Source organism: Halyomorpha halys, unplaced genomic scaffold, assembly GCF_000696795.3.
Source record: "Halyomorpha halys isolate HHAL.00 unplaced genomic scaffold, Hhal_1.1 Scaffold559.1, whole genome shotgun sequence".
Classification (NCBI taxonomy): Eukaryota; Metazoa; Arthropoda; class Insecta; order Hemiptera; family Pentatomidae; genus Halyomorpha; species Halyomorpha halys.
In genome coordinates this window covers 52,361-61,278 of record NW_027113985.1, presented here as the reverse complement: position 1 = coordinate 61,278, position 8,918 = coordinate 52,361, and the positions used below count along the sequence as shown (strand labels likewise).

General features: G+C 29.8%; 1 protein-coding gene across 1 annotated transcript in view; it reads left to right on the top strand.

Moving 5' to 3' along the window:
- The window catches only part of LOC106684239 (uncharacterized), a gene marked incomplete in the record, with an annotated part of 128,089 nt that overhangs the window by 98,642 nt on the left and 20,529 nt on the right, over positions 1-8,918 (top strand).

Below are 8,918 nucleotides of genomic sequence, written 5' to 3'. Positions count from 1 at the left end.
AAACAAACAAATGAACGGATAAAATAAAATATATGGTTAGCAGTAGAAAAGCGTGAAATTTCAGTGATATAGATATAGGACGAAGGATAGTTTGAACAGGTAGGTAGGTTTAAATATTTAGGCTACTGGAACAGTAGTTTTTGGAAATTTACGGTAACTGGAAACAACGAAACGTATGAGGAAATAAAAAGGAGTTGAATGCGGGAAATGCTTGTTATTTTTAAATTTATAAACTGCTTAGCTCGGGCCTTCTATCCAAAAACTTAAAAAATAGAATTTACAGAACTATTATCCTTCTTACTGTTCTTTATGGGTGCAACACGTGGCTTCTTACACTAAGTGATGAATAGCGTCTCAAGGTTTTCGAAAATAAAATATTACGTTAAATGTTCGGACCGAAAAAGGCTGAATTTACTGAGAATCTGGAAGGCTTAACAACACTGAATTAAGAGTACTGTACCCGGTAAATAATTTATAATTCAAGTTACAGCATAAGATGGGCGTGTAAGATTGTAGGGCTTAGTAACGAGCGAATCCTTAAAACGTTAATAAACTCTGAACCGATGGGTAAACGTCCAATGGGTAGATTGCAACGTAGATGGGAGGATTGCATTAAAAGTGATTAAGTTAATTGACCTGATTGGAAGGATTTATGTACAGAGCGATGGTGGTATCGATATCGAACCTTCTAGTTCGTAAAGCCTTCATTATTATTATTATCATATTTTTATTAGTTATGATAAATAGATAAATATAAACTATGAAAGGAACTGATAGTTAATTTAAGAAGATTATTGGAAAACTATTTTCTAGAGTAATAATCTAGACGTATTATATATCATTGGTAAGCCAAAGATTTTTGAAAAAAAAATTTAATGTATAAAGTCGTGGAGGTCAAGAAGTAAAGCTTAAATAAAGGTATATTCTAATGATTTTTAACCTGCCGAGCCTTTGCGCAGTTCGATTTTCCGTTTCCCTAGTTTGTTAAACGTTTGCCTCCCCTTATTGTTTAAATAGTAAATTTGTTGATTTCGCTTCAAATTAATTAAGATCCGATCTTTAATTATGACTTATTAAAAAATAAACAATAGACAAAAAATACAGATTCCCAGGTATTGCATCCGGTTGTATCACATGATTTTTTTTTTATTAGCATAAATAAAATATCATTGAATACAATTAAAAAAACGAGGAGTTTGTAAATAACTAGAAATTACTGAGAAGAGTACTAAGGCTGATTCCTCTACCCGACCATTTAACCTACGGGGTTACACACGAATAATGACTTTTTGCAAAAAACTCTGTAGCACAAACACACACGCACTAGAATTTATCTTAAATCTCATACATAAAAACGTTAGTGTTAATGTTTCTTCCCACCTATATAAACTTTAATGAGTGCCATGTTAAAGGACCAAACTCCTTTGATGCTATCTGTGAAGACGGAGTAGAGAAGGGAAAGACCCTGAGGACATAGGCTTGTCCTTGTGTTCTAACTTAGCTCAAAATTACTCCTAGAATGTTCATTAGACTTAACATCTTCAAGGGTTCAGACCGAATAAAGCCCTGCAAAGTAGGGAATTTATTTATTACTAATAAATAATTTTCCTGCTATTTTTGCACCTTTCTTGACAGCCACTCGGACGGCCATCCTACAATAAATCATATAGGTCAACAATATAGTATTTGAAATATAGGTTAAATAAGTTGAAGATAAACTCTGACAAATCTGTTCTTTAATAAGTTTTTGCGTTGAAATCCTCTCTATATTGCTCTCTATCTATGGATAGAGGATTAAACTCCATAAAACTAACTCGATTTTAATTTTTAAAAAAGGGCCATCTGTAGCTGAGATGGTTAGGCCTAGATCCATCGTTCTGAGATTTGCGGCAGTGCCTATTCGAATCGGGCCTGAGGCGTTGACTTTTTCACTAAGTAGAGGTCCCACAATCTGAAGAACTTAACCCCCACCTTGTTTAGAATAGGTTGGTCACCTGTTGATAACTAGGCAAACATCACCTTCGCTGTGGATTTCCTTTAAAAAAGATATCCATGGCACTGTATAGAAAGAAATATTTAATACATTCTTCCAAGCAAATTCCCTTTTGAATTTCCCCTAAAATTTCACATAGCATTTTCTTCCTCTTAGCTTTTCAAATGAACACATTTACCAATAAACTGAAAAGTAATAATTAAGTGTAGAAAAACTTTCATTAAATATATTTATATTTATCTGACCAATTGATTTTTATTTAAAATAAACTACATACATAGGTAATATAATATAACAATATACAAGATAAAAATGAAATTCCCTTTTATCTCACTGTCAAACAGAAGAATGAAGGGCTTGAGCCAATAACAATAACTCTACACGTTCTCCATAACTTGTTATTTTTTTTTTAGGTTGAATTTGATTCTTCAATTAATGCATTGCTTTACCTTAAATTTGTCAATTTTAAACTTTATAAAATAAATGATGTAAAGCATAATTTAATAAATAAATATTATACATATACCTTCAAGTGCATAATATGAGAAATTTAGTTCAAGCATAAAATTGTATGCAGCAAAAATCGAATTTATCCTAAAAAGAGTAAAACGTCCAATTTTATGCAGAAAAAAACACAAAACGTGCAAAATTGGGAAAAACTCCAAAACATGGAAAGAAATATTTCTTTTTTTATAATAATATTTCATTCTTTATCTAATTTTTTATTTGTTATTATTTCCGTTTTTATTAATTGTCTAATGAATTTTTGTAATTATTTTTTATCTATACTTTTCTCTGCACATTTTTTTTTTTCTTTAATTTACTTTTTTCATTTTTAATCAAATTTTCAAATAATCATATTTAGTTAGTTAATTATATACCTTGGTCTACTTTATTTCATATTATATATTCCCCTACATTGTTTTAGTTTGTATCTGTTTTAGCCCTGAGGAAGCTATGCAATGTGGAGCGAAACTTTGGCTTATAATAATAGTTTTATTACTATTTAAGTTTTTTTTTTATAAAATTATTATTATCTGAACGTATTTTACATGATTTAAATTTCTGTTGAGGTTTGGTGGAATTTGGAACTAGGGGACAAAAGATGCATTTGCTCGAAAATCCGGTCTCTAGAAAATGAGTATAGTTCACCGAATGGCCAGGAACTTAATGTTAAAAATGTCTTTCAATAGAAACTATCCATCGCCTCACCTGTTATATAAAGAGCAAATCCAGTTAAAATAGTGGTGACCTTTCATTTAATCTCACTAGTTTGCTTTGATAAACCGATAAATAAATAACCGCAACCATACCATTCCACGTTATTAAACTAATTATCTCATGGGAGGAAAAACCACACCATCCTACCGATGCTATTTTTACTGAATAAGTCGATATCCTTGAAAAACAAAGAGACAAGCTCTAGAATCAAATGAACTGGGTTAGTGTACATTGCATATGGAACCTGCCTGGGCGCTGCAACTCGATCGTATCTGGTTTCCTGTTTAGGTGGAAGGCACCTCTTCTTTTATACATCCGTATTATTTTATTCATTATACGATTTAGCGACATAATTAAAATCATATCTTAAAACGCAAAGAGCATCCAACACAAAAATTGTTGGATTTTTTTTGATACTTACGGAAGTAAGTACAATATGTTTTTTAAATAAATGTATTTTTGTTGTATCATTTGTTGTCAATAAAATTAATTTATTACTGTATTTACTTATGTGGAAATGGATCATACAGCATGAAAAAAAAATTAAAAGTAAAATTTATTCCGAACACCAAAATTATCTACCCCAACAGTTTTTATTTTAATCTCTAAGATACTATTACAACTACCTCAAGAACATTTGCCAGGACGCACCTAGCCATTCAATGTTTTGTAAGCAATGATTCTTCATTGTGTAGGATGGTATCTATGTAAATTTCACAACTCGGTACAAATCTGAATTTTATGATAGATGTCGTCAGCAGCAATGCGTCAAGGTGAATACGCATCGTCTCATCTCTATGTCATGGCATTACGCACATTGTCATCCTTGGATCCTGTGTTGAATACGTATCAATGGCGACCTAGAAATAAAAAATGGCATCCAGTATGTAACATTTTGGAATAAAATTAGTGATTTAGGTACAATTGGTACTAGATTTTCAAACTGAGAGTCAAATAAAAAAAGTGGTTATTGTTAGAAGAAGCTACTTCTCCTGCTTTTGTTTTCTTTAAAGATGTCTGTGAGTAAGACTTGGTGATAAAGATCTCATGACGTGGCAAAGATGTTGAGAAGTATATCCAACATCTGTAAATCAGCATGAAATATCATCCTCAAACATTTATACTTTTCGACTTAAGGAACTTGGCCATAGCCTCTGGAAAGCGAGTTTTTTATAAGTCTAGTACTGTTGGTTTATTTTCTCTACCCAGTATCTCTAAAATTTTTGACTTAACATAGATATTGTAGGTGCAAATTTAGCGCAATTTTTTGTATACCTATTAACCTATTTTTTAAAAAAGAATTTTAATAATTTGGTTATAAAAATACTCATTATTCTATTACTCTTTCTTTAGTCGTTATTTATTTATGATAAACCATGTTTACACTAATCCCCAACATTACTCCATATTTGGACAAGATCGAACGAGCTGTTTTTGAAATAAAACTTTGCGAAGGAAAATAAGTTCGCGCGTAAATGAAAGTAGTAGACTGAATTCTATTCTGAATTCATAAGCCATTATTTCTAGCTTATAGAAATAGGGTCAAAATTCAACTCGTTTTTTCAATTAATGATGTCTGGGGGACATAGTGATGTTTTACATATGTTATGTCATCCAGACATCTCATTTTTAATTATTTATTTAGATTTTGAAAAATACCATCAAATTATAAAAAACAATATTTTAAAAGATAAGTATCAATCTAAAGAAAAATTTAAGATAATATTAGATTTCGAATTTTAATATGTTCATCACTAGGGATAGGATTTTTATGTGCTAAAAAATCCGAAATATGTACATAAATATGTGTTAATAAATTATCAAATATTAAAAAAAATATGTAAATATGAATTTATAAATTTTGTATTATTCAACAATATAAATTACTAATTAATTAGTAACTTATTAACTTTAAAAAAGTTACATAAATATGTATTTATTATATATTATATGAATAATATTTTAAAGAAATTATGTTGAAATATGTACAAAAAATGAACTTAGAGAAAACATAGCTGTTTAATAACAAGACATTAATTAGTAATTGTAATTAAACTAAAATAAATATGTATTTATTATATATTATATGAATAATATTTTAAAGAAATTATGTTGAAATATGTACAAAAAATGTACTTAGAGAAAACATAGCTGTTTAATAACAAGACATTAATTAGTAATTGTAATTAAACTAATTGATTAATAATTACTCAGAATGAATTATAAACAAATTATAAAGAATAATCCTTATTAAAAAGAAAAAAAACTTTTAGGTTTTTAAGTCCGGATTGCTAATTTTGTAGGTAGGAATGTTTGTCCTGACAAAAGCTCGGCACAAATCTAAATACATAAGTATTGGTACCTGTGGAATCTGAGGTGGAAAGAAAGAAACAGAGAAATGGATTGAAGAGTAAACAAACAAATCCTAGGAAAATGCTACAGGAATAAGACCCTTGCTCTTTTTAATTGATTCTTGTTTTTACACACATTTTAGAATTTTTACGCACTATTTATGATAAATGATAAATTTCACCTTTAAGTATCTTGCGTTCTTTTGAAATTATGTAGTTGCTGCGAAAAATGTATTTACAATTGAACAAATAATTTAAGGAAATACGTGATTCATGACAGAATACCTAAAAATATGTTAAAAATAACAAATATTTCACAAAATATGTGATTTACAACAAAATATGTAAAAAAGGTCAAATATTTAAAAATATGTAAAATAAAAATGGCTTCTTTTGGCCAGAAATGTCTTGAAACAACTTTAGTTAGTAAGGAATCGCAGATATCATGGTCAGGTAAAAATATGTGAAAACATAAAAATCCTATCCCTAATTCATCACATATACAATTATTTTCTTAGAAACAAAGGAAAAATGTATAACAATAATCTGTCTTAAGAGAGAGAAATAAAGGATATTCTTTTTTAAGCCGCCATTATTGGCTTAGAGATGATGAATTGCTAAAAAAAATGTGGAGGACGGTCAAGGTTACTGACTTCAACAGTGGGTAGGTGGAGCAGTGTCCCCAACCCTCAATTGTAACGTCCCATTATGAGTGGGAAATACCTGGCATGAGAACTGAATCTCCTAGCGGATTTAGGAGGCATTAGGTTACTCCATAATATACGTGTATATTAAATTTCGCTTATTTTTGAAGTATTTATTATTTTTTTTTTTAGAATTCAACACATTGCCATTTTTTGTTTTTGTTGCATTATTTTGCAAAGAAGAATGTTATGGGTTTCTTAATACTGATGAAAAAACTAAAACTTTTTCCTGTTACTATAAAAGCAATTTTTTTATTTTTTGGGACCTGTAGATTTGTATTTTAACTTATTCATTCATTAACTTATTTTTTTAAACTTATTTATTCACTTAAGTATTCTTTTTAACTAACTTTTTCTTTTACGTTTATTTATTAGTTTATTTACTCGTTTTTCTGTAAACTGATTTTACTGCTGTGACTATTATGTCTTTTGTTTGATTTTACATTGCTATCAAATGATAAATCCGTATAATTTGTTTAACCGATCGAACGTGGGTAGCGGATCACTGGAATGGGTCTGAGAGAGTGAGATAGGGAGAATAAATTCGTCAATTAAATGAAATAAAATTGTCAAATGGAATGAAATTGTTAAATAGAAAAAAAAAATATTTAGTGTGTAGACGAATATTGATTATAAAAGAAAAGGTAGGAGGAAAAAATATGTTTTTGTTATATTATATAAATATATGTATTGTATATATGTCCGATCATGGATTTATTTGTATGCTGTGTATTGTAGCAACCCAATGTACTTGGGCAGCATGGCTAAATAAAGCATTTCTCTCCCTATCCAATGGATGTGGATCCAAAAGTAGCCCAAATAATTAAACCTATTTAAAAAAAAATGCTAATAAACAATAATTGAATGGAATGCAAAAATTGTTTACTATTTGTATGTTAACAAATTAATATTGACAGAGTTGTCAGAAAGTGTTGACTGAAATATCCAATCATGAATTACTTGGAAACTAAATGGATAGTTAATAATAAAAAAAAAATTTAGTTTTTTTTTTTCAAACAGATTATAAGAGAAAAATAAAAGAATATGTTTCGGGCATGTAGCTGTAATATAATATAAACGCATCTGGATATACCATTCCAATATCGCAGTGCTTCATAAAAGCGAAATTGTACTTTATTTCTAATTTATTAAATGGACCAAGCCGATGTCAAAAGATGGATAATTACTCCAAATTAAATTCGTGAGATATTGTATTTCGATTTTCTCCTATCCATCATACAATGATAAGAGATATTAAATACTCCACAAAAGGGATAAAAGACCCTCGTACACAAATCAAAACGCTTGTCCTGATTTAAAACAATTCAATTGGCTTACAAAAAAGTCTTGGCCGCGATTGATCAAAGACTGCATTGATGAAAATTTTCGGCGAATCAACTTTATTTATTATATTTTCGATGAATATAATTATTATTATTATTTAGATTAATACTATTGTATTTATTGATGTTATTAATGAAGAAAATTTCTTTAATCGGAGTTTCACTGGGACATCCTTTAAGTAATACGTCATGAAATCATTAGTAGTGAGTCAGCATATGTACATTAGTAGGTTGCATTTGTTGATATATAACATAATCACTCACTGATATACACTTGAATATAATTATTTAATTTAAATTTATTTGAAACATGGTTATACGGTTTATATGTAGAACAAGTTCACTTTATTTTAGGAATAGGTAACTGAAATGTTAAAAATTTATATCAATCATAATCCAAAAATAGTCTCCAATATTACATAATGGTATTCAATTTAAAAACACTAGGCACAAGGTAGGCAGGTCTAAGATACAATCAACTCTGCTATTTTTCTAAAGCTAAAGCCTATCATCCGATATAGCCGGAATAATTTGATAAATTAACAATTGAATTTTTTTTAAAAATTAATTTCACTGTCAGGACATTAATTTTTATGAAACTAAGTTTAGTTGCACATATGAATATTCTAATGTTACATGCGTTAGTAAGAACGCGACGCAGATGGTACGTACCTTTGTGGGTTTGATCTCCATCTGGGTCATTCAATATTTATTTCTCAGCGGTCCCGAGAAATGAATCTTGATACTTCCACTTCAGTTAATGCGCACTGGGTGCTTCAAGTTGGCAAAAAGGACCACTTCCTGGAATTGCTCCCCCCACCAGTCACCAATACTTGCGTTTTGGATTTACTCAAGCCCTGACTTTGAGGAATTTAAAATATTTAAATTCTAATATTACTATGATAATCGGACCAATTTGGACATACGGAATTAAGCTCTGGGGCTCTACCAAACCATCAAATTCTTCCCGTATCCTATCCCTACATTCCAAAATCCCCCGTAAAATCGTTGATGTTCCTTATTACGTCACAAATAAACTCATCCACTAAGACCTGAACATCCCTTTCGTTGCAGATTTAGCCCGAAATAGGTATGCATGCGTCTTTTCATTCCAAATTCCTTGCCCATCCTAACCCATAAGTTCTTAATCTCTCCTCCTTAACAATCCCTGATAATTCTCCGAGGCATCTGAAAAGAAGATGGCCATGGGACCTTCTAATTGAAATTAATGTTTGAAGTACCACCATAAGGTGGTTCCTTTCCAAGATTTTCAAGGGTTTGAAACATTCCACATATTTACTTAATG